General features: G+C 35.8%; 3 long non-coding RNA genes across 3 annotated transcripts; 1 reads left to right on the top strand and 2 right to left on the bottom strand.

Annotated features, from left to right (window-relative positions):
• Window positions 1-2,771: 2,771 nt before the first annotated feature.
• Window positions 2,772-4,322, top strand: LOC148926303 (uncharacterized). The gene is made up of 2 exons (XR_016130234.1): window positions 2,772-3,993; window positions 4,071-4,322. It is a non-coding gene; the product is annotated as an uncharacterized LOC148926303 (long non-coding RNA).
• A 4,498-nt stretch (window positions 4,323-8,820) lies between these two features.
• Window positions 8,821-9,954, bottom strand: LOC148926304 (uncharacterized). The gene is made up of 2 exons (XR_016130240.1): window positions 9,488-9,954; window positions 8,821-9,031 (listed from the first exon to the last, which is right to left on the bottom strand). It is a non-coding gene; the product is annotated as an uncharacterized LOC148926304 (long non-coding RNA).
• A 15,264-nt stretch (window positions 9,955-25,218) lies between these two features.
• On the bottom strand, window positions 25,219-27,002 carry LOC148926305 (uncharacterized). The gene is made up of 3 exons (XR_016130512.1): window positions 25,748-27,002; window positions 25,570-25,637; window positions 25,219-25,493 (listed from the first exon to the last, which is right to left on the bottom strand). It is a non-coding gene; the product is annotated as an uncharacterized LOC148926305 (long non-coding RNA).
• Between the last annotated feature and the right edge of the window lie 961 nt (window positions 27,003-27,963).

Genomic DNA, 27,963 nt, shown 5'->3' on the forward strand with positions numbered 1-27,963 from the left:
ATAAAGGTGTTTGAGAAAATAGGAGTAATCCGCTTTCGGGAACTGAAAGTTAATCATCACTATTGTGGGATAGATGATAGTGTCGTATTACTTGCAAAAATGTGAGTCAATCAAAAGTCTTAGATAGATGAGAGGACATCATTTTCAAGGGGGTTCGGAGAATGTCCGAAGAGTGAGATTATTCTGAAGGTCATGATTGTAAGCAACTTTAGAAATGAGAGGTATAAGGTTGGTGCTTACAAGTCATGGCATTACTCTTTATGAATGATGTCAAAGGACTACAGTCGAAAAACTTGAAGTGAGTCACAACTTTCATAGAAAATAAGAATTGGGATGCGTTACTCGTAAAGATGAAAGTCAATCCAAAGTCTGATATAGACAACGAGCACTCTGTTAAGGAGGTTCAGAATCCAAGTAATTACTGTTGATTAAAATCGTCCATTCCAACTTCGGAGGTGGGACTCCCTTGTTCATCTTTCGAGAGTTGGAACATTATAAGATCGTCCTAGGAAATCCCAAGTTACAAGTAGAGATTCATCACATTATTACAACTAATAATTATAGTTGAGGATCAAATCTTTCATAGTTTTCTTAGCAAGTTCATAACGATCTTCTTCGCAAAATCTCATAGCTCTCGCGTGTCCTTGACGTGTAATAGTGAGGTGTTCCTATGACGTGTCGCCACTGTTGACTCCAAATGAGAGATCGGAATATTTCATTAGATCGCAGGTACGATCTATCATTTTTTTTTTTGCAGGGACACACCACTTAGCATATCTTCTTGCAGAAGATTTCAAATCGTATACCACTTCTATTATATTCTCCGTGTTCTTATCGTTCAGGGAAAACGATAGGAAATTGTAAGCATCAATCTAAGTTCGAGTTTGAACCAAAATTTTCGTTTGTCCTATCACTCAAGAAAGTGATGTTACAGTTATCCACTTACAACTATGTTCAAAGTGCTAGTGTAACATACCTCCTAGGCACTCTATGTTTGCATGCATTAGTCATGGTCTCACACTTTAAGATTTTGAGCATGCATAACATCATGACACGTTGGCATCTGATGCAAATAATCAAATTTTGCATAGCAAATTTAGTATCTATGTAAATGAAAGAGATACAATATTTCCCCTTGAAATTCGAAATAATTTTCGAAAATTCTTATAACTGAAACATTTTGAAAGAGGTCCGACTTTACCTCATTGTTACGGTTGAACGTGACGAGGCGAGGTGTTGAGTTTCTTTAAGTTTAACATTTTAGTCATGTTCTAGTCTAGTACTATCATTCGAGACTAAGGCTTGGAAGAAGGTTCTTGGGTCCAGAGCGAAAGAACGGTGCTCTGATACCACTCTGTCACGACCGCACTTACTAGTTATAGCAAGATTGGCTATATCGTGACTAAATATAGGTAAAAGAAAAACGTGAAACATTTGACATAACAAGACAACTTGAATGTTAAAGGAAGAACAAACATTGACATAATAAGGCGGCTTGAATTAGGTACTCATAGTGAGTTCAAAAGGGTCATCGCAAAATAATCAGAGTAATAAGAGATACTGGTATTCGTTCAACAGTATCGAAGATCCTAACTTAATAGAAAGGAAGTACATTTGCAGCGGAAATGTCCAAGACAATACAACATGTATGGAGACACGATTGTCAATGCCACAGTTGAGTGATCACGGGGTTTTACTTAAAAGACCCGAGTCACTAAATACTTTTCTTTTCATTAAGATTTGATTGCGCAATCACGTAACATAGATATACCATATCTGAACTTTGTGTGAACCGGGAATGTGGCCACATTCCACGACGGTCACTGGACCGGCCAACTCCTTTGTTAGCTCACGATCCCCTTATGTGTACACTAGTCCGAGTAGGGTTTGCGGCCCTACTGGGACCCGAATTCGATTTAACTTAAATTGGCATAGCCAAGCAGATAGGTAATCATAAAACAAAGCATGGCATGACAACATACTTGGGCAAAGATTCATATTTTCATACTGAAATCACGTTTTGAAAGAATGCCCACCTCAAAAGTTAAAGCTCTTTCCGTAACTTCCTTAACATGGCCTTAGATGACGTTCGTAGACGTCCCTTTAGGAAATAACATAATACTTAATTAGATTTTGATAAATCAATTAAGCTTAAACGTGGATGCATCCTAAGTGCGTGCTCTTTTATTCTTTTTCCTTAAATTTTTCTATAAAATTTCTAGAATTCCTGAATATTAATTAAATCAGTAGATTTAATTAAACTGGGAAAATTATTCGCTTAACTAGGGGATGTTACCTCCTATGCCATTTATTCAAGCACTGAAATAGACTCGAGGTCTATTCATCATTTCGGATATAATTAGCGTACCATAAATTATTCGAGCGTTGATACTAGAGTCCGAGAATTAATTTATCATCGTGGAATTAATTAGCGGACCATTACTTAACCTCAATTATTTGATTGAGCAACATAGATGGGCTCATGATTTAATTAGGCTAAAGCCAAACTCCTACTTTATTTTAATTATTAACCCAAATTCTTAGATTATTAAAAGAATTAGTCCATTCTCTAAATAAAACCTTAGCCCATGTATTTAATTAATAGAGGTCCAAAAGAAAGAAAAAGGAGAGGCCCAATTACTTCTTTCTCTCAAAACCATCGGCCTCCCTCTCAAAACTTTTCTCAAAGAAAAAGAAATCCCCAAATTGGAGAAATGGAATCCCTAATACTTCTCCCCCTTCGTCTCGGCTACATCGCCGCTCAACTGGGTCGTCGGAGCACCGCCGCTGTTCTTCGACTAGTCGCCGCCTCTGTCTCTTCGTCGCTGGTGTCGCGCTGTCGGAGAAGGAGAGGAAGCATCGCCTCTCTCTTACACCGACTGCCACCGTCGCGACAGTCAACCGCCGACGCTCTGTTGCCGGCGTCACCGTGCCACTGGCGACTCGTGCCGCCGCCTTCCGTCTCCGTCAAACTCTCTCTCTCTCTCTCTCTCTCTCTCCCGGATAGAAACAGCACCTCTTCCATCTCTTGTCTTCTCCGGCGAATTCACACCCGGAGTGGCCCCCCCCTTTTGCGGTCGAACACCACTGTTCGTTGCTCGGTGGACAGCCCTTGCCGCTGCTCCGCCATCGGGTCGCCGCTGTCTTGCAGTCAGCGCCGCCACCTCCGACAAAACTCCTAAAGCTAACTTCTCCATTCCATTCTTTCCTAGTGTAGTTATCTAGCTTAAAAGAACTAAGTCTATGGCAATCTGTAAATTGAGCATTGGGGACTTCTTTGAACTTGCTGTGACAGATTTGATTTCTCTGATTTGGAGTTTGAAACTTAAGCTTTCACTTACTGGAATGAGCTTGATATTTGGCTAAAGTGTTGATCCTTTAATTATTAAAGTTTGCTACTGTTGTGAGGCTCCTACAGCCATAAATCTATGTTCTTGAGCCTAGCATGATGTTCGAAAATAAAAGCAGAGGGTGTGCTTGTGTTTTATTGATTGAGATTCTTAAGTTGTGGTGCCTCTATATGATGATATGAAAAAAAGTATATATATGGGAGAAGGGTGGAGGTGTATTACCTCTCGATACCACGGCTACTTCGAGAAAATCAGCCTTTGGTCTCAGTTTTTTTTTTTCTCCCTCTCAAACTTGCTACTGCTTGTTCTTGGTTCTCACTAGAGTTGCTGAATTTTGAGATGTGTAGGAGGGTGTTCAAAGGTGGTGTGGAGGGGATTTTATAGGCTGAGCTTCGGTGTACTATGGGGAATTAAATGGGGCTGATCTTCTTTGTTTTCATGTCATAACATATCTCCCTTTTCTGATCATGCAGCCCCTTTATCTTAATGTAGTTTGGTGCCTAGTTTGGGTACTTGGTACTTGGTTAACGAATTCCATTGTTTGATTGTGGCAGGTAGAAACAGGTGCTGCATAGTGTGGAGGATTTGCAGGATTGACTTTCCCCTCTTGGTGAGTCTTTGGTCCTCCATAGAAAAAGGAAAGGTTGTTTCTTCCCTTCTAATAGTAGTCCCTTAATTACTCTTGTTCCTTAGCCATTAAAACTTGTTTTTATCTTGCAGGTGAGAGAGAAATCTTAGCTACCACCTAGCTGCACTTCGAGCGGGCCTGGGTTCGTTTTCTGGGCCGACGAGCTGCTCGAAACGGGCCCTAATTTGGGCCTGGAGAAAAGGCCCGAAGTGCACCCCAAAAATTTTTATATTTTCCCTTCCTTGTTTTCTTTCTTTGAGGACTTTGATCCATGTAACCTATTTTATTAGTTGTTCATTTTATTGAACATGAAATCCATTCGAAACACTTTATTTTTTCTGAAATGCATCTTTAGTCTGTTTTAATTCGCTCACTTCTTTAGTTTTTTTTTTTTTTTTAAACTAAAAGGTTATGTTTCAATAATGGCTCGAGTTCTATTTATTTTCACGAAATGAGAGGACGTTACATTTCTAGTTCCACATTACTATATCGAAAATAAAATACTGGTGCGGGTATTACATTCGAGTACCCGATCCTGAAATTCCCAAAATCCAATACCCGACCCGAACTTTATTTCGGGTACCCTGATACCCGACTCGGGTATCCAGTCCCAAAAAATCGGGTATCCAGTCCCAATTGTGATTTTGATTTTTTTTTTAAATCAACTATAAACTTTTAGAATTTATTTAATATTAATTAATTCAAATTTAATACAAAGTTGAAGTACTAATATTCAAGTAAAAATAACTACAAACTTTTAGAAATACAAAATTATTATAATAGATCGAATTTAAGAGAAAATAACTACAAACTTTTAGGAATACAAAATTCTTATAGTAGTTCGAATTTAAAAGAAAATAACTACAAACTTTGAAAAATACAAAATTCATAACTTATAGTACATATTAACATCTTTCATCCATCTACAATAAGTCAATAACCGTCTAAATTGATAAGTTCAAACAATTCATATATTCATAAGTTCAAATATTCATCCTTTATAAATATCAAAATTAAATAATTCATAAGAATCAAGATCTAACAATAATATCATCAAAAAATTCAAAATTATAAATATCACAAGTCAATGAAATTAAAATATAATTTAAAAAATTAAATTACATATCTTATATGCTAACTATTAAGTATTAATTAAATTATAGTTAAGAAATTAAATTACATTTAATTATAATAAAAATATAATTTATTAATTTTCGAAAATAAATCGGATAATTCGGGTATATTGGGTATACCCGATCGGATATCCGGTAACCTCATTTTTGGCAGTGGACCCCATATTCCACTAACTCATTCCTACTCATTATAAAACTAATATATAAAAGTAGGACCCACAATCTACTAACTATTTCAACTCACTTTCCATTACATTTCTTAAAACCCGTGCCGGGTCAAAGTGGGACAAATTTTGTTGGACGGAGGTAGTAACTAGTATCACACCCGTGCGCTGCACGGCTAATTTTATTTTCTTTACACTTATTTTATACTGTGAAATAATTTTATGAACTGATAAAAGAAATATGATAGTACGGAATCTAAAATCATAAATATATAAATTTAAAAATTTATTAGTTTATTTCTATGCGATGGGGAGTGTAAAAAATGATACAATCAACCAATTTTCAACGAAAAAATGTTCACAAATATATTGATTGGTGAATTGGCAAAAAAATTCTCACTATCCGATCCCGATCCGATACCCAAAAAATCGGGTTTCGGGTATCCAATTATCCGACTTTTTCGGGTTTGGATATCGGGTATCCAATACCTGATATCCATTTTGACAGACCTAGTAACTAGTATCACACCCGTGCGCTGCACGGCCAATTTTATTTTCTTTACACTTATTTTATACTGTGAAATAATTTTATGAAATGATAAAAGAAATATGATAGTGCGAAATCTAAAATCATAAATATATAAATTTAAAAATTTATTAGTTTATTTCTATGTGATGGGGAGTGTAAAAAATGATACAATCAACCAATTTTCAACAAAAAAATGTTCATAGATATATTGATTGGTGAATTGGCAAAAAATTACTTGCATATTGCTTTTAATATAATAATAGTCTAAATTAGTATAGTTATATATGTTTTATGAATAGTCAGCATTTACATGTCATTACACTAATAAAATTTAAAGTTTACTAAAAGATATACAGAGTGTATTGATATATGAATTGGAATACCAAAGATGTACTAATGCAACTAATAATTACATATATATTTTTTTAAAATTTTGGTGAGCAGAGAAAATAACATTTTATATTTACATGAATGTCATTGTATATTAGTATTTTCGTTTAATAGTTATAAATACAATATTAAAATTCAAAGGCAGTTTAGTATAATAACCGAAATTTACAGCTAAAAAAACTTTAATCAACCTCAACATGGCTATCATTTGTGCATTTAATGCAGGAGATTGTGTGGCCGATTAGTTTGCCTCCATTTCCAGAGAATTATTCCTCCTTTCCAACGATATACCACAATTCGTCCCATATATTACGCTCCCTCCAAGTCAATGAAATCAATCCCATCATTTCCATTAATACAACACATACAAAGTTGTGAATAATTAATACTTCCTCCAAAATTTTTCCCATTTTTCCATTTCCGTCCGTCCCCCAAAATTTTTCTCATTTCACTTTTACCCTTTTTGGCAGTGGACCCCATATTCCACTAATTAATACCTACTCATTATAAAACTAATATACAAAAGTATGACCCACAATCCACTAACATTTTCAACTCACTTTCCATTACATTTCTTAAAACCCGTGCCGGGTCAAAGTGGGACAAATTTTGGTGGACGGGGGTAGTAACTATTAGGCCTGTCAAATTTTGGTGGACGGGGGTACCCGATCCCGAAATTTCCGAAATCCAATACCCGACCCGAACTTTATTTCGGGTACCCGGATACCCGACTCGTGTATCCAGTCCCAAAAAATCGGGTATCCAGTCCCAATTGTGATTTTGATTTTTTTTTCTTCAATTAACTACAAACTTTTAGAATTTTTTTAATATTATTTAATTCAAATTTAATACAAAGTTGAAGTACTAATATTCAAGTAAAAATAAATACAAACTTTGAAAAATACAAAATTATTATAGTAGATCGAATTTAAGAGAAAATAACTACAAACTTTTAGGAATACAAAATTCTTGTAGTAGTTCGAATTTAAAAGAAAATAACTACAAACTTTGAAAAATACAAAATTCATAACTTATAGTACATATTAACATCTTTCATCCATCTACAATAAGTCAATAACCGTCTAAATTAATAAGTTCAAACAATTCATAAATTCATAAGTTCAAATATTCATCCTTTATAAATTTCAAAATTAAATAATTCATAAGAATCAAGATCTAACAATAATATCATCAAAAAATTCAAAATTATAAATATCACAAGTCAATGAAATTAAAATGTAATTTAAAAAATTAAATTACATATCTTATATGCTAACTATTAAGTATTAATTAAATTATAGTTAAGAAATTAAATTACATTTAATTATAATAAAAATGTAATTTATTAATTTTTGAAAATAAATCCGATAATTCGGGTATACCCGATCGGATATCGGGTAACCCCATTTTTGGCAGTGGACCCCATATTCCACTAACTCATACCTACTCATTATAAAACTAATATATAAAAGTAGGACCCACAATCCACTAACTTTTTCAACTCACTTTCCATTACATTTCTTAAAACCCGTGCCGGGTCAAAGTGGGACAAATTTTGGTGGACGGAGGTAGTAACTAGTATCACACCCGTGCGCTGCACGACCAGTTTTATTTTCTTTACACTTATTTTATACTGTGAAATAATTTTATGAAATGATAAAAGAAATATGATAGTACGAAATATAAAATCATAAATATATAAATTTAAAAATTTATTAGTTTATTTCTATGTGATGGAGAGTGTAAAAAATGATACAATCAACCAATTTTCAACAAAAAAATATTCACTATTATATTGATTGGTGAATTGGCAAAAAAAATACTTGCATATTCCTATTAGTATTATAATAGTCTAAATTAGTATAGTTATATATGTTTTATGAATAGTCAACATTTACATGCCTATACATTAAAAAAAATTAAAGTTTACTAAAAGATATACAGAGTGTATTGATATATGAATTGGAATACCAAAGATGTACTAATGCAACTAATAATTACATATATATTTTTTTAAAATTTTGGTGAGCAGAGAAAATAACATTTTATATTTACATGAATGTCATTGTATATTAGTATTTTCATTTAATAGTTATAAATACAATATTAAAATTCAAAGGCAGTTTAGTATAATAACCAAAATTTACAGCTAAAAAAACTTTAATCAACCTCAACATGGCTATCATTTGTACATTTAATGCAGGAGATTGTGTGGACGATTAGTTTGCCTCCATTTCCAGAGAATTATTCCTCCTTTCCAACGATATACCACAATTCGTCCCATGTATTACGCTCCCTCCAAGTCAATGAAATCAATCCCATTATTTCCATTAATACAACACATACAAAGTAGTGAATTATTAATAACTAGTATCACACCCGTGCGATACACGACCAATTTTATTTTCTTTACACTTATTTTATACTGTGAAATAATTTTATGAAATGATAAAAGAAATATGATAGTACGAAATCTAAAATCATAAATATATAAATTTAAAAATTTATTAGTTTATTTCTATGTGATGGTGTCACGACCACAACTCCCTAGTGCTAGTGAGCGTAGCTATTTCGCGACTAAACAATTCTCAATAATCAAGGGACAACATGAAAAGGGTGAAACCACTTAAAGCAATAGTCTCAAGGCTTATGGGTGCATAGTCAAAATGAATTCAGCGTATCAAGACTAAGTTCATAACTTGCTAGAACATAACTCTAGATTGCAGCGGAAGAGTCCAAGACAAAATAGCACGTATGAAGACATGCTACTTTGGGTTACCTAACTACTTATTTAGAAGTCTTGTCCCAACACCTTCGCCTCCTCGTACACATCCAACCTGCACATTTGAAAAATAACATGCAGGGCTGAGTATTTGATATACTCAGTGGGCACATTGCCAAAAATAGTTCTATCTTTAATTGTCAATGCCACAGTTGAGTGATCACGGAGTTTTACTTAAAAGACCCGAGTCACTAAAATCCTTTTCCTTTAGTAAATTGATTGCGCAATCACATAACATAGATATACCATATCTGAACCTTGTGTGAACCGGGAATGTGGCCACATTCCACGACGGTCACTGGACCGGCCAACCCCTTTTGTTAGCTCACGGTCCCCTTATGTGTACACTAGTCCGAGTAGGGTTTGCGGCCCTACTGGGACCCGAATTCGATTTAACTAAATTGGCATAGCCAAGCAGATAGGTAATCATAAAACAAAACATGGCATGACAATATACTTGAGCAAAGAATCACATTTTCATACTGAAATCACGTTTTGAAAGAATGCCCACCTCAAAAGCTAAAGCTCCTTCCGAAATTTCCTTAACTTGGTCTTAGATGACGTTCGAAGACGTCCCTTTAGGAAATAAAATGATACTTAATTAGATTTTGAGATATCCGTTAAGCTTAAACATGAATGCATCCTAAGTGCGTGATCATTTTATTCTTCCTCTAAAAATTTTCCAGAAGAGTTCTAGAATTCTTGAATATTAATTAAATCAGTAGATTTAATTAATTTAAAACAATTGCTTAACTAGAGGGTGCTACCTCCTAAGCCATTTATTCAAGTACAAAATAAGCTCGAGGTCTATTCATCGTTAGCGTATCCTGTTTTCTTAAATTTCAATCGTTAGAGCACTTATACTATATTCCGGAAATTTAGATTTATCCTTGTGGAAATTAATTTACGGACTATAAATTATAAATTCCGTAGTATAGGAAAGCCATGATTTAATTAAATTCCTAGTCCAATACTTTATTTAATTGATAGCCCAACACAAAAAAAATTAAAGGCCCAGCTGAAAAAAAAAAAGAAGCCCAACTACTCCCTTCCCTAAACCATCGGCCTCTCTCTCTCATCAATCACAAAATCCCCAATTCAACAACACACCCAACCCTAGCTTTGAAGAGAAATCCGGCGGCGCCTCTGTTCACGCCGCCTCTCGCCGCTGCCTCCGGCGGCGTCCCTCTCTTCTCTCTAAGTCGCAAGGGTCGAGAAGCAGCGCCTCTCATCTTCCCCCCTTCGTCTCGTCTACAACGCCGCTCAGCTAGGTCGCCGGAGCACCGCCGGCTCCAGCTCCTCGACGTCACGGAGTCTCCGGCGGCTCATGCCAGCAAGTTCCGCCGTCGCAGTACGGCTGAGGCCTCGCCGCTCCCCGATGCGGTGGAGCAGCCGCTGCTGTCCCGTGATCTACCGAGACTTCCCGATTCCGTCGAAGCTCGCTCGTCGCCGGGTAGCCGTTCGGTGGCCGGCCTAAACCTAAGTCTTCGTTCTTTGCTTATTTCCCCTTTTATTTACTTCAATTCTTAATGAGGGTGAGTCAGTTTTTGTTCTTAAACATGAGTTGCATAGCTGAGGCAATTCGTGAAAACTGCTGGGCGAGAAAAAGGGCCTAAGCCTATCGTTCTTGTGCTTGCTCTAATGTGTGAAGTGAACTAGAATTCCGTAACTTGCATTCATGATTCAAAAACGTAGGGGTGAGGGTTAGCTATGGGGTTGCTACTGAGGTTTAGGTAAAAGCAGCAGCCTATTGTTTTCCTTGTTTCATTATGTTGTTAGATTATTAAGTGGTTTCCTTGTGCTTAAACAAGATTGTGTTGTGGTGTTCTACATGGATGAAAAGGAGTGACATGGAGGGTGTTGATGATTTACCTGTTGTGGTGAAAGGGACCAAAAGGAGGGATGGAGTGCTCCTGATCTTAGCTCGCTCACTGCCCTCTTTTCCCAGAATTTCACTCTCAAATTTTTTTCAAAGAAATTTGCTGGATTTGTTGTGTGTGTGAAGGAGTTCATAGGCGGTGTGGAGGGTCTTTAAATAGACAGAATGTGTACTCGTGAGACCTTAATTGAAACTGTTGTATTGCCTTGTTTTCTTCTTGCAGAAAATCTCTCTTTTTTTTATTTCTTGCCACTCTTAATTAAGAATCTTTGGTTTTATGCCTGCATCCAAGTACTCCCAAATTAATGATTTCTGTTTGGTTTCATAGTGGTACAAGGTGGAGTTGCAGAGGCCGCTGGAAAAGGGTGGAAGGCAGACATTGGCTTACCCTTTTGGGTAAGTCTTGGTCCTCTAGCAAAAAAAAAGGGTTGTCTCCTTTCCCACAATTGAAGCTTTCATTAATTTCCTTTGTTCTCTTAGAACTAATATTTGTTTTTACTTTGCAGGAGAATCTGCAAGTCCTCGGCTGTCAAGCTGCTGTCCGAGACGGCTCGCTGCCTCGGGCCTTCGTGTTCGCTGCCTGGCTCGACGGCTGTGCGGATAGGGGCGTGGTTTCTCGAAGGTTGGGCTGGTGGAACGAGGCCCAGTAGCATTCCTTCGTAATAATATAGTATCCCGTATTTTCTTCAACAATTTCATATATGTGATGATCATATAGGTTAATGTCCTATGTTTTCGAACACCCTTAGTCCGGGTCTTGGGATATACATCTTCATATCCTTGTACACTTTCATTTATTTCTATTATATATATACATTGTTTTGTTTTCTTTGTTCATCCAATTATCTTTAAATCTTTATTTTACAAATTACGACGTTAAGCATTAACGAAATGTAATGAACTCCATATCACAACGAAAACAAGAGAGAAATAAATCTCTAGTTCGACATGAACATAACGAAAAGATAATAAAGGTGCGGGTATTACATTCTACCTTCCTTAAAAAAAATTTCGTCCCGAAATTTGCTTACGTCAAAAGAAAAGCCCTGGGTACTCCTCTTTCATTTTGTCTTCAAAATCCCACATAGCTTCTTCGTGGCTGTGATGCTCCAACATAATTTTCACTGTTACATTGGATATATTCCTCAACTCTTTTTACTTTCCACTCCAAGATTGCTTCAGGCTTTTCTTCATAGCTTAAATATGGTTCCAAAACTATTTATTCTTAGTGGACTATGCGTTTGGGGTCAAACACATATTTCCTCAATTGTGACACATGAAAAACATTGTGCACATTCCCGAAACTCGGTGGGTGTGCCAATCTGTACGCCACAGGACCGACTTCTTCTAAAATTTCCTAGGGCCCGATGAAACGTGGTCTTAGCTTGCCCTTGACGCCGAATCTCGTAATTCCTTTAGACGGGGATACTTTCAGAAAAACTTTGTCTCCCGCCTTGAACTGCAGATCGGTTCGGTGAGCATCCGCGTAAGACTTCTGCCTATCTTGAGCTTCCTTGATTCTCTCACGGATCTGGCGGACGATCTCTATCATTTCTCTACAGAATCCGGTCCATGCGCCTTTCTCTCACTGATGCATTTCTTTCCATACAATGCTTCATATGGGGCTATGTTTATAGTTGTCTGTTGCTGTAAGCAACTTTATAAGTGGTAGTACTGGTTCTCAGTTTCCTCCACGGTTGAGCACTACGGCTCTCAGCATATCTTCCAAAGTCTGGATCGTTCTTTCAGACTGCCCATCAGTATGTGGATGGAATGTAGTACTGAAATTCAATCTAGTACCCAGCTCTTGTTGCAAGCCTATCCAAAATCGTATGATCACCGGTATTCCATGTAATCGTATGATCTCTTGCACATAGATTTGAGCTAACTTGTCCGATCCGTAAGTAATACGAACTGGTACAAAGTGCGTGCTTTTGGTGAGGCGATCCATAATCAACCAAATAGCAGTATTCCCTCGTTGTGACTTTGGCAATCCTGTCACGAAGTCCATAGCAATGTGCTCCCATTTCCACTCGGGAATTTCTAGGGGTTGCAATTTCCCATAGGGTCGTTGATGTAGAGCCTTCACTTGTTGACATGCAAGGCACCTTTCTACAAACGACGCTATGCTCCTCCTCACGCCATCCCACCAAAACTGCTCCTTCACATCTTGGTACATTTTCGTACTTCCTGGGTGGGCAGTATAGGGTGTTTCATGCACTTCGCTCATGATCTCATTTCTGAGAGTCATGTCATTGGGCACACATAATCTCCCTTCAAACGTGAGGGCGTTATCCGCCTCTTCGCGATAACTCACCTCTTTTCCCGTCCTCACTTTAAGTCGAATTTTCTCTAATGCTTCATCACTCCTCTGAGCCTCAACAATTCTGGCTCTTAAGTCTGGCTCAATCACTAGAGTGGCGATTCTACTTTCCACCGTCTCTGGTGCTCTCACTACCTCCAATCGCATCTTAGCGAATTCCCGTATGAGTTCCTCATTTTGTGTAAGGAAGGTGGCCACTTGGGGTGTAGTTTTCCTGCTCAAGGCATCTGCCACTACATTCGCCTTGCCTGGGTGGTAATTTATACCACAGTCATAATCCTTGACTAAATCGAGCCATCTACGTTGTCGCATATTTAAATCCTTCTGCTCGAAAAAGTACTTAAGGCTCTTGTGGTCCGTGAAGATCTCACATCGAACTCCGTAGAGGTGATGTCTCCAAACCTTCAAGGCATGTACCACTGCTGCTAATTCCAGATCATGAGTGGGGTAATTCAGCTCGTGCGGCCTGAGTTGGCGTGACGCGTATGCGATCACCTTGCCATTCTGCATCAATACGCATCCAAGTCCGACTTTTGAAGCATCGGTGTACACTACATAGCCTGCTTCTGGTGCTGGTACAGCTAGGACTGGTGCGGTGGTCAACTTTTCTTTTAACAACGGAAAGCTTGCCTCACACTCCGGCGTCCAATTGACCTTAGCCCCTTTCTTGAGCTGTTGGGTTAATGGTCTGGCTATTCTAGAAAATCCTTCAATGAACCTCCGATAATAACCGGCCAAACCTAAGGAACTTCGAATTTCACTAGGTGTTGTCGGTGACTGCCAACGTTGTACTGCTTCCACTTTTGCAGGGTCCACTCGGATCCCTTCTGCCGTTACTATGTGTCCTAGGAAGTTCACCTCGTTGAGCCATAACTCACATTTGCTAAACTTAGCGTAGAGCTTCTCGGCTCTCAACGTCTCTAAGGTGGTTCTCAGATGTTCCTCGTGTTCTTTCTCGTTCTTCGAGTAGATGAGTACATCATCTATAAAGACTAGGACGAACTTGTCCAAGTATGGGTGGAACACGCGGTTCATTAAGTCCATGAACACTGCCGGGCATTTGTGAGCCCGAAAGGCATCACTGTGAATTCGTAATGGCCGTATCTGGTGCGGAATGCTGTCTTGGGTACATCGTCATGTCGGACCTTCAGTTGGTGATAGCCTGACCTCAAGTCCATTTTTGAGAATACACCGGCCCCTCGAAGTTGGTCAAAAAGGTCATAAATCCTCGGTAGAGGATACTTGTTCTTGAGCGTCAGCTTGTTCAACTCTCGGTAGTCGATACACATTCTCAGTGCTTCGTCCTTCTTCTTTACGAAGAGCACTGGTGCGCCCCATGGTGACACACTGGGTCGGATGAAGCCTAGGTCTAGTAGTTCCTGTAACTGTATCTTGAGTTCTTCTAACTCTTTAGGCGCCATTCTGTATGGTGCCTTCGATACTGGGGCCGATCCTGGTTCGAGATCGATTGTGAATTCTAATTGCCTGTCTGGCGGCAATCCAGGTAGTGCGTCTGGGAAGACGTCTGGAAATTCTCGTACCACTGCTACATTCTCTATCTTTCGGTCCTCTTTCTCCTCCCCATTTAGATACACGAGGTATGCAGGGCATCCTTTCCTTATCATAGTGGTTGGTTGTAGTGCAGAAATTATGGGCTTTCGTCGCCTCATGGAGATTCCGTGAAAGATTGTGGGTTCCTTTCCTGGGTATTGCAGCGAGATCTGCCTTTCCTTACAAAGAATGGTAGCGTAGTTTTCGGCTAACCAATCCATTCCCAATATGATGTCGACGCTCCACATCAACATCACATGCAAATTGTGAGCCACTAACTTAAGGTTTCCCATAGTGAATTCTACGTTCGAGCAAGTTCGTGAGATGTCTATAAGGCCTCCTACTAATTGCCTTGCTCTTGGTTCCCCGCTCAATCTTAGGGTGCTTCTGCCTCGGTGCAGTAACTATAGCCTGAGTGGGAAAACTCTGGCGTAGCTGCCGCTGGGGTGGGGCTGGGACTGCCTTTCTTCTCGGCTCAGTTTGAAGTGCCTGCAGTTGCTGACGCTGCCCTTGATAGTCATGTCTCCCTCCTGTCCTAGTATTCTTGTTCGACATTCCCTGGAGAAATGTGCGCTTCTGCTACTATTAAGGCACCTATGTGTCCTAACTGTGCACTTTCCACGGTGGTTTCTTGATCACTGAGGGCAGGGAGAGACCTTAGGTCGGTACTCAACCCTCTTATTGAGATCGGTTTGTCTACCCCATTCTGCGGTGGTTTTGGGGCAAGCTATTGCTTCTTACTCTCATTTGAAGTTCGTTTTCCATTTTCTCGATCGTTCCTTCCTTTCGTTGATTTTATTTTGCCACACTTCGGACGATTTTCCTCTTGTCGAAGACATCCGTTCACTAAAATGTAATCTATGACAGTGCTCATATTTTGACTAGATTTCGTTTCCTAACGATGATCTTGATCTCCATTTCTTGTGTCTCTCTTAGTTCACTTCGTTATTTGCCCGCCAATCACTGAATTGCTTAGTTACATAAGTCTTGCGCGACGAAGAGTCATTAGGTCTATACGTATATAAGATTCCTTTACATTTCTCTTTTTTTTTGGCCTATATTCTGTGTATATAGCGTAACGATCCATCCCTTAGCAGCTCGTGACCGTCGGCACACAAGTGCGAAAAGTCCAAACATTCATGCCCTTCGTGATTGCCTTGTACTAAGAACTCAATGATTAATCAAACAGTCTTAACTTGGATAGGTGCTGATGTCACTTAAAAGAAGCATGACTGCAAATTTCTTTTATTGAAAGGACTATAGAACATCCAAAGGGACAAGAATAACGTCTCTTACTTGACTGTTGTGAATTTTCATCACCAATTTGCAACAATTGATTTTTGAAAGAAAGAACTAGGTTCAAATGAACTCATCTTGTCAATTCAAAGAACTAGGCGGTCCCAATGGTTTCAGATAAACCCATCGAATTTGAAAACTCACTTCTGAAAGGAGCTTGAAAGAACATAGGTCATGAGAACAAGATGATACTTTATTAACTCTCAATTTCCATAGTAGGTTGTCAAACAAGATAGTTCAATTGTCCGCTCAACTTGACTAGATCCGGACATCAAGGATGATGGTTTCAGCATGTCAAGACTTGAGTTTATCAGTCATGGGAGAGTTTTGGAATATAGGCAATTGCCACGAATCAATGTTGATCATGGCTCAACGACATCATAATATGATATTGTGGAATCAAGTCAATGGGTTTGTAAGTTTGGTTAGAGGCAACCAAGGTGAAAGGAACTCTTTAGAACGATCAAATAGGTCTAATACATCAAGGGATATGCAATACATTAGCCTTAACTTAGTGTTTCAGAAAGAAATCATGAGCTCGAAACAATACATGTAGTGGAACTGAGCTAAAAAGAGTTTTTACCCCTATAAGAATGAAATAGTCACAAATATGGTTGCTGAATAAGGAGGTGAACAAAAGTCCCACTCAATGTGCCATTCTCAGAGGAGAAATTTTTGAACAATAGATGAAGTTATATCATGAGAGTTAAAGAAACTAGGATATTGATCTTGCAAATGGGGGCATCATAGGAGACAACAACCAACAAAGGTGTTTGAGAACATATGAGTCTTCTGAATCTAGGATTTGAAAGTAAGTCACCACCTTCGTTGAAAAAAATGATAGTGACTTATTACTTGCCAAAATGCGAGTCAATCAAAAGTCTTAAGTAGACGGCAATACACCCTTGTTAAGGATGTTCAAAATGAGATTATTTTGAAGGGAATGGTCGTAAGCAACTTTGGAATCGAAGGTTTATGACTGGAGCTTAAGAAGTCAACATTTTACATTTTCTGAATAATGAGCTCAACTACTATAGCCAACAAACTAGAAGAGAGTCAAAACTTTCATAGGAAAGGAAAAAAAAATGAGGCATTACTTGCATAAATGCGAGTCAATCTGGAGTCTGAAGTAGACGAGGGCATTTTCATTAAGGAGGTTCATAGAAAGAAATCGACTGGAATCCAAGTAAGTACTGTTGACCATAATCATCTGTTCCAGTTATGTGACACTTTCTTGTTTGTTCTTTCGGAGCTCGAACATGATCAGAGCGTTCTAGGAAACCATACATTCCAAGCTAGGATTCTTAACTACAAACTTTGAAAAATACAAAATTCATAACTTATAGTACATATTAACATCTTTCATCCATCTACAATAAGTCAATAACCGTCTAAATTAATAAGTTCAAACAATTCATAAATTCATAAGTTCAAATATTCATCCTTTATAAATTTCAAAATTAAATAATTCATAAGAATCAAGATCTAACAATAATATCATCAAAAAATTCAAAATTATAAATATCACAAGTCAATGAAATTAAAATGTAATTTAAAAAATTAAATTACATATCTTATATGCTAACTATTAAGTATTAATTAAATTATAGTTAAGAAATTAAATTACATTTAATTATAATAAAAATATAATTTATTAATTTTCAAAAATAAATCCGATAATTCGGGTATACCCGATCGGATATCGGGTAACCCCATTTTTGGCAGTGGACCCCATATTCCACTAACTCATACCTACTCATTATAAAACTAATATATAAAAGTAGGACTCACAATCCACTAACTTTTTCAACTCACTTTCCATTACATTTTTTAAAACCCGTGCCGGGTCAAAGTGGGACAAATTTTGGTGGACGGAGGTAGTAACTAGTATCACACCCGTGCGCTGCACGGCCAATTTTATTTTCTTTACACTTATTTTATACTGTGAAATAATTTTATGAAATGATAAAAGAAATATGATAGTACGAAATCTAAAATCATAAATATATAAATTTAAAAATTTATTAGTTTATTTCTATGTGATGGGGAGTGTAAAAAATGATACAATCAACCAATTTTCAACACAAAAATGTTCACAAATATATTGATTGGTGAATTGGCAAAAAATTACTTGCATATTGCTATTAATATAATAATAGTCTAAATTGGTATAGTTATATATGTTTTATGAATAGTCAACATTTACATGTCATTACACTAATAAAATTTAAAGTTTACTAAAAGATATACAGAGTGTATTGATATATGAATTGGAATACCAAAGATGTACTAATGCAACTAATAATTACATATATATTTTTTAAAAATTTTGGTGAGCAGAGAAAATAACATTTTATATTTATATGAATGTCATTGTATATTAGTATTTTCATTTAATAGTTATAAATACAATATTAAAATTTAAAGGCAGTTTAGTATAATAACCAAAATTTACAGCTAAAAAAACTTTAATCAACCTCAACATGGCTATCATTTGTGCATTTAATGCAGGAGATTGTGTGGCCGATTAGTTTGCCTCCATTTCCAGAGAATTATTCCTCCTTTCCAACGATATACCATAATTCGTCCCATGTATTACGCTCCCTCCAAGTCAATGAAATCAATCCCATCATTTCCATTAATACAACACATACAAAGTAGTGAATTATTAATAACTAGTATCACACCCGTGCGATGCACGACCAATTTTATTTTCTTTACACTTATTTTATACTGTGAAATAATTTTATGAAATGATAAAAGAAATATGATAGTACGAAATCTAAAATCATAAATATATAAATTTAAAAATTTATTAGTTTATTTCTATGTGATGGAGAGTGTAAAAAATGATACAATCAACCAATTTTCAACAAAAAAATGTTCACTAATATATTGATTGGTGAATTGGCAAAAAAAATACTTGCATATTGCTAGTAATATTATAATAGTCTAAATTAGTATAGTTATATATGTTTTATGAATAGTCAACATTTACATGCCTATACATTAAAAAAAATTAAAGTTTACTAAAAGATATACAAAAAGATATATAGAGTGTATTGATATATGAATTGGAATACCAAAGATGTACTAATGCAACTAATAATTACATATATATTTTTTTAAAATTTTGGTGAGCAGAGAAAATAACATTTTATATTTACATGAATGTCATTGTATATTAGTATTTTCGTTTAATAGTTATAAATACAATATTAAAATTCAAAGGCAGTTTAGTATAATAACCGTAATTTACAGCTAAAAAAACTTTAATCAACCTCAACATGGCTATCATTTGTGCATTTAATGCAGGAGATTGTGTGGCCGATTTGTTTGCTTCCATTTTCAGAGAATTATTCCTCCTTTCCAACGATATACCACAATTTGTCTCATGGATTACGCTCCCTCCAAGTCAATGAAATTAATCCCATCATTTCCATTAATACAACACATAAAATGTTGTGAATTATTAATACTTCCACCAAAATTTTTCCCATTTTTCCATTTCCGTCCGTCCCCCAAAATTTTTCTCATTTCACTTTTACCCTTTTTGGCAGTGGACCCCATATTCCAATAACTCATACCTACTCATTATAAAACTAATATATAAAAGTAGGACCCACAATCCACTAACTTTTTCAACTCACTTTCCATTACATTTCTTAAAACCCGTGCCGGGTCAAAGTGGGACAAATTTTGGTGGACGGGGGTAGTGTAGTAACTAGTAGGCCTGTCAAATTGGGTACCCGCGGATACCCGATCCAAAATTTTCGGGTACGCGATCCCGAAATTCCCGAAATCCAATACCCGACCCGAACTTTATTTCGGGTACCCGAATACCCGACTCGGGTATCCAGTCCCAAAAAATCGGGTATCCAGTCCCAATTGTGATTTTGATTTTTTTTCCTTCAATTAACTATAAACTTTTAGAATTTATTTAATATTATTTAACTCAAATTTAATACAAAGTTGAAGTACTAATATTCAAGTAAAAATAACTACAAACTTTGAAAATTACAAAATTATTATAGTAGATCGAATTTAAGAGAAAATAACTACAAACATTTAGGAATACAAAATTCTTGTAGTAGTTCGAATTTAAAAGAAAATAACTACAAACTTTGAAAAATACAAAATTCATAACTTATAGTACATATTAACATCTTTCATCCATCTACAATAAGTCAATAACCGTCTAAATTAATAAGTTCAAACAATTCATAAATTCATAAGTTCAAATATTCATCCTTTATAAATTTCAAAATTAAATAATTCATAAGAATCAAGATCTAACAATAATATCATCAAAAAATTCAAAATTATAAATATCACAAGTCAATGAAATTAAAATGTAATTTAAAAAATTAAATTACATATCTTATATGCTAACTATTAAGTATTAATTAAATTATAGTTAAGAAATTAAATTACATTTAATTATAATAAAAATATAATTTATTAATTTTCGAAAATAAATCCGATAATTCGGGTATACCCGATCGGATATCGGGTAACCCCATTTTTGGCAGTGGACCCCATATTCCGCTAACTCATACCTACTCATTATAAAACTAATATATAAAAGTAGGACCCACAATCCACTAACTTTTTCAACACACTTTCCATTACATTTCTTAAAACCCGTGCCGGGTCAAAGTGGGACAAATTTTGGTGGACGGGGGTAGTGTAGTAACTAGTAGGCCTGTCAAATTGGGTACCCGTGGATACCCGATCCGAAATTTTCTGGTACCCTATCCCGAAATTCCCGAAATCCAATACCCGACCCGAACTTTATTTGGGGTACCCAGATACCCGACTCGGGTATCCAGTCCCAAAAAATCGGGTATCCAGTCCCAATTGTGATTTTGATTTTTTTTCTTCAATTAACTATAAACTTTTAGAATTTATTTAATATTATTTAACTCAAATTTAATACAAAGTTGAAGTACTAATATTCAAGTAAAAATAACTACAAACTTTGAAAAATACAAAATTATTATAGTAGATCGAATTTAAGAGAAAATAATTACAAACTTTTAGGAATACAAAATTCTTGTAGTAGTTCGAATTTAAAAGAAAATAACTACAAACTTTGAAAAATACAAAATTCATAACTTATAGTACATATTAACATCTTTCATCCATCTACAATAAGTCAATAACCGTCTAAATTAATAAGTTCAAACAATTCATAAATTCATAAGTTCAAATATTCATCCTTTATAAATTTCAAAATTAAATAATTCATAAGAATCAAGATCTAACAATAATATCATCAAAAAATTTAAAATTATAAATATCACAAGTCAATGAAATTAAAATGTAATTTAAAAAATTAAATTACATATCTTATATGCTAACTATTAAGTATTAATTAAATTATAGTTAAGAAATTAAATTACATTTAATTATAATAAAAATATAATTTATTAATTTTTGAAAATAAATCCGATAATTCGGGTATACCCGATCGGATATCGGGTAACCCCATTTTTGGCAGTGGACCCCATATTCCACTAACTCATACCTACTCATTATAAAACTAATATATAAAAGTAGGACCCACAATCCACTAACTTTTTCAACTCACTTTCCATTACATTTCTTAAAACCCGTGCCGGGTCAAAGTGGGACAAATTTTGGTGGACGGAGGTAGTAACTAGTATCACACCCGTGCGCTGCACGGCCAATTTTATTTTCTTTACACTTATTTTATACTGTGAAATAATTTTATGAAATGATAAAAGAAATATGATAGTACGAAATCTAAAATCATAAATATATAAATTTAAAAATTTATTAGTTTATTTCTATGTGATGGGGAGTGTAAAAAATGATACAATCAACCAATTTTCAACACAAAAATGTTCACAAATATATTGATTGGTGAATTGGCAAAAAATTACTTGCATATTGCTATTAATATAATAATAGTCTAAATTGGTATAGTTATATATGTTTTATGAATAGTCAACATTTACATGTCATTACACTAATAAAATTTAAAGTTTACTAAAAGATATACAGAGTGTATTGATATATGAATTGGAATACCAAAGATGTACTAATGCAACTAATAATTACATATATATTTTTTAAAAATTTTGGTGAGCAGAGAAAATAACATTTTATATTTATATGAATGTCATTGTATATTAGTATTTTCATTTAATAGTTATAAATACAATATTAAAATTTAAAGGCAGTTTAGTATAATAACCAAAATTTACAGCTAAAAAAACTTTAATCAACCTCAACATGGCTATCATTTGTGCATTTAATGCAGGAGATTGTGTGGCCGATTAGTTTGCCTCCATTTCCAGAGAATTATTCCTCCTTTCCAACGATATACCATAATTCGTCCCATGTATTACGCTCCCTCCAAGTCAATGAAATCAATCCCATCATTTCCATTAATACAACACATACAAAGTAGTGAATTATTAATAACTAGTATCACACCCGTGCGATGCACGACCAATTTTATTTTCTTTACACTTATTTTATACTGTGAAATAATTTTATGAAATGATAAAAGAAATATGATAGTACGAAATCTAAAATCATAAATATATAAATTTAAAAATTTATTAGTTTATTTCTATGTGATGGAGAGTGTAAAAAATGATACAATCAACCAATTTTCAACAAAAAAATGTTCACTAATATATTGATTGGTGAATTGGCAAAAAAAATACTTGCATATTGCTAGTAATATTATAATAGTCTAAATTAGTATAGTTATATATGTTTTATGAATAGTCAACATTTACATGCCTATACATTAAAAAAAAATTAAAGTTTACTAAAAGATATACAAAAAGATATATAGAGTGTATTGATATATGAATTGGAATACCAAAGATGTACTAATGCAACTAATAATTACATATATATTTTTTTAAAATTTTGGTGAGCAGAGAAAATAACATTTTATATTTACATGAATGTCATTGTATATTAGTATTTTCGTTTAATAGTTATAAATACAATATTAAAATTCAAAGGCAGTTTAGTATAATAACCGTAATTTACAGCTAAAAAAACTTTAATCAACCTCAACATGGCTATCATTTGTGCATTTAATGCAGGAGATTGTGTGGCCGATTTGTTTGCTTCCATTTTCAGAGAATTATTCCTCCTTTCCAACGATATACCACAATTTGTCTCATGGATTACGCTCCCTCCAAGTCAATGAAATTAATCCCATCATTTCCATTAATACAACACATAAAATGTTGTGAATTATTAATACTTCCACCAAAATTTTTCCCATTTTTCCATTTCCGTCCGTCCCCCAAAATTTTTCTCATTTCACTTTTACCCTTTTTGGCAGTGGACCCCATATTCCAATAACTCATACCTACTCATTATAAAACTAATATATAAAAGTAGGACCCACAATCCACTAACTTTTTCAACTCACTTTCCATTACATTTCTTAAAACCCGTGCCGGGTCAAAGTGGGACAAATTTTGGTGGACGGGGGTAGTGTAGTAACTAGTAGGCCTGTCAAATTGGGTACCCGCGGATACCCGATCCAAAATTTTCGGGTACGCGATCCCGAAATTCCCGAAATCCAATACCCGACCCGAACTTTATTTCGGGTACCCGAATACCCGACTCGGGTATCCAGTCCCAAAAAATCGGGTATCCAGTCCCAATTGTGATTTTGATTTTTTTTCCTTCAATTAACTATAAACTTTTAGAATTTATTTAATATTATTTAACTCAAATTTAATACAAAGTTGAAGTACTAATATTCAAGTAAAAATAACTACAAACTTTGAAAATTACAAAATTATTATAGTAGATCGAATTTAAGAGAAAATAACTACAAACATTTAGGAATACAAAATTCTTGTAGTAGTTCGAATTTAAAAGAAAATAACTACAAACTTTGAAAAATACAAAATTCATAACTTATAGTACATATTAACATCTTTCATCCATCTACAATAAGTCAATAACCGTCTAAATTAATAAGTTCAAACAATTCATAAATTCATAAGTTCAAATATTCATCCTTTATAAATTTCAAAATTAAATAATTCATAAGAATCAAGATCTAACAATAATATCATCAAAAAATTCAAAATTATAAATATCACAAGTCAATGAAATTAAAATGTAATTTAAAAAATTAAATTACATATCTTATATGCTAACTATTAAGTATTAATTAAATTATAGTTAAGAAATTAAATTACATTTAATTATAATAAAAATATAATTTATTAATTTTCGAAAATAAATCCGATAATTCGGGTATACCCGATCGGATATCGGGTAACCCCATTTTTGGCAGTGGACCCCATATTCCGCTAACTCATACCTACTCATTATAAAACTAATATATAAAAGTAGGACCCACAATCCACTAACTTTTTCAACACACTTTCCATTACATTTCTTAAAACCCGTGCCGGGTCAAAGTGGGACAAATTTTGGTGGACGGGGGTAGTGTAGTAACTAGTAGGCCTGTCAAATTGGGTACCCGTGGATACCCGATCCGAAATTTTCTGGTACCCTATCCCGAAATTCCCGAAATCCAATACCCGACCCGAACTTTATTTGGGGTACCCAGATACCCGACTCGGGTATCCAGTCCCAAAAAATCGGGTATCCAGTCCCAATTGTGATTTTGATTTTTTTTCTTCAATTAACTATAAACTTTTAGAATTTATTTAATATTATTTAACTCAAATTTAATACAAAGTTGAAGTACTAATATTCAAGTAAAAATAACTACAAACTTTGAAAAATACAAAATTATTATAGTAGATCGAATTTAAGAGAAAATAATTACAAACTTTTAGGAATACAAAATTCTTGTAGTAGTTCGAATTTAAAAGAAAATAACTACAAACTTTGAAAAATACAAAATTCATAACTTATAGTACATATTAACATCTTTCATCCATCTACAATAAGTCAATAACCGTCTAAATTAATAAGTTCAAACAATTCATAAATTCATAAGTTCAAATATTCATCCTTTATAAATTTCAAAATTAAATAATTCATAAGAATCAAGATCTAACAATAATTGTAATACCCGCTCTTTGTTACCTTTTCTTTAAGACTAATGTCAACCTAGAGAAATGTTTGTTGTTTTCAAATCAGAAATATTAGTCGATGGTCTTGCTTGGTTGCTAATTTGAAGAGTGTCGATCAAACTAAAACAGATTTTCGTATATACGTGTGAAATACAATAAACGTCAAGAAATAAAAATGATTTACACATGTGTTGACAAAAAAAAAAAAAAGAATTTAAGAATACAAATATACAAAGAGTTGGGCCTCGACTCTCGAACACGAGATTTCTTTCGGCCCAAAGACTTAGAGGGCAGCCCGAAGGCCCGTGCAGCCAGCCCGACTGCCTCGTCTCGATCCCAGGCCACATCCCCAATTTTTTTTAAAAAAAAACCCTTTTCCTTTATCTGCCATTAAACCTGCAAGAACCTACAAAACTAATAAATATTTTAGATTACTTTTCCCAACATCAAACCAAACAAGGAAGGAGGCATCCTTTCTTTACCAAAGGAGGTCTAAATGATCCCAAAATGGGAGGTACACTCCTACACAGCCAATGCACCAAACCGAGAGCTGTATGTGAAAACAAAAATTCTTAAAACTTAGGAGTACAAGGCTGCAAACCTGTGTACTAAGTAATAAATGAATGAAGGGACAACTGAGATAAAACATTTAGAATTTACCTCTCATTGCTGCCAAGAATTTGAGACTTGCCTCTTTTGGAGTGGCAACCTATCCTTTGACCGATACCTTGCTGATCAGCTAGCCCAAAACGTGTCCCTCCAGCTGCGCCAAATCAGCCCAAACCGAACAGCCACCTGCTTCCCCTGCACATCAAACAAAGTAACCTAATGAAGGTAGTACTTATGTTTCAAGAAAGAGACAAAGGAAGTAAACTAAAGGTGCCATCTGCAGCATGAAAACAAAGAGCTTTGACAGCCATTTAAGGCCTCACGAGTACACCACACTTCGCCTATATAAACCACCATAAACCGCCCCTGACTCCCTCCCCAGAAACCACAAATTCACTCACAATCAAGGAGTGCAGCAAGGAATCGGGAGGAGCAAGAAGGCGAGGAGGGGCAGCGGCAACACGGAGAAGCAGCCGTAAAACGAGAATCGCAAAGGAGAGGTATTCCATAGCCCACCCTCACCAATGCATCATGATAGCCAATCATAGATAATCAAGAACTTAGAACTATAGGTGCTCAAAAATCCAATGTGAACTTAGCAATATCGACTGATAGAACCCATACTTTGAGTAAGAATACAAACCAACACAGTAGGCCTCATGTACAAGTTTTGATATCAAAGTTTTCCCCAATTAAATTACTACCCAAGATGGTTTCAACATCACACAGTAAGATACACTAAGACTTCATCTTTGAAACATAGTATTGTTACAAGGAAATAAATGAGAGGAAAAAAACTTAGCTTTGGAGCAAGGAGTGATGGGAGAGCTGCCGGACGGCGAGCTGCGATGACGGCGGTAGAGAATTCGCCGGAGGGAGCCAGGAGAACGCCGGAGGCAGGGAGAAAGAGAGGCGATGCCTCCTTCCTGTCGGCGACTCCGCTAATAAAGATGAGGCGACGGCGGGCTGGTCTTCAAGGCGGGCCAAGCCGCGTCTACCTCAGCCGGAGACGTCGGCGACGGCGCTGAATCGCCGAGAACGAGCAAAGGATGAGCGGAGAGGGGAATTTCAGAGGCGCGGCGTAGCAGCCGAAGGAGGGAGAGATTAGAAGGGAAGAAGGAGAGAGAGAGTTGGAGCAGCGGCGACGGCGGAGCTCGCCGCGCGATAACGGCGACACAGGCGCGCCGTCGATCCAGAGCTGGAGCCGGCGACGAAGGGGGGGGAGATGCGCCGTCGTTCCTCTCCAAAGCAAGGATTAGGAATTGGGGTTTTTGATTTTGATTTTGGGGATTTTGTGTTTTGAGAGAGAGAGGCCGATAGTTTTGAGGGAGGAAGAAATTGGGCCTCTTTCATTTGGGCCTCTCCTTTTCTTCTTTTGGGCCTCTATAAATTAAATGCATGGGCTAAGGTTTTGTTAATTAATGGACCAATTCTTTAAATAATCTAAGGAGTTGGGCTAATAATTAAAATAAAATGGGAGTTTGCTCTAGCCTAATTAAATCATGAGCCCACCTATGTTGCTAAATCAAATAATTGAGGTTAAGTAATGGTCCGCTAAATTTTTTTCACGATGATAAATTTAATTCCCAGACTTTAGTATTAGCGCTCGAGTAATTTATGGTGCGAAATGATGAAAAGACCTCGAGTCTATTTTAGTACTCAGGGACTCTTTTTTATGAATTAAGGAAAAGGAATAAAATGATCACGCACTTAGGATGCATCCACGTTTAAGCTTAATTGATTTATCAAAGTCTAATTAAATATTATGCTATTTCCTAAAGGGGCGTCTACGAACGTCATCTAAGGCCAAGTTAAGGAAATTACGGAAAGAGCTTTAGCTTTTGAGGTGGGCATTTCTTTCAAAATGTGATTTCAGTATGAAAATGTGAATCTTTGCTCAAGTATGTTGTCATGCCATGTTTTGTTTTATGATTACCTATCTGCTTGGCTATGCCAAATCAAGTTAAATCGAATTCGGGTCCCAGTAGGGCCGCAAACCCTACTCGGACTAGTGTACACATAAGGGGACCGTGAGCTAACAAAAGGGGTTGGCCGGTCCAGTGACCGTCGTGGAATGTGGCCACATTCCCGGTTCACATCAGTTTCAGATATGGTATATCTATGTTATGTGATTGCGCAATCAAATCTTTACTAAAGGAAAAGTATTTTAGTGACTCGGGTCTTTTTAAGTAAAACCCCGTGATCACTCAACTCTGGCATTGACAATTAAAGATAAAACCATTTTTGGCAATGTGCCCACTGAGTAT

Source organism: Salvia hispanica, chromosome 5 (genome assembly GCF_029641045.1).
Source record: "Salvia hispanica isolate PSC_SH4W2 chromosome 5, Shi_PSC_v1, whole genome shotgun sequence".
Classification (NCBI taxonomy): Eukaryota; Viridiplantae; Streptophyta; class Magnoliopsida; order Lamiales; family Lamiaceae; genus Salvia; species Salvia hispanica.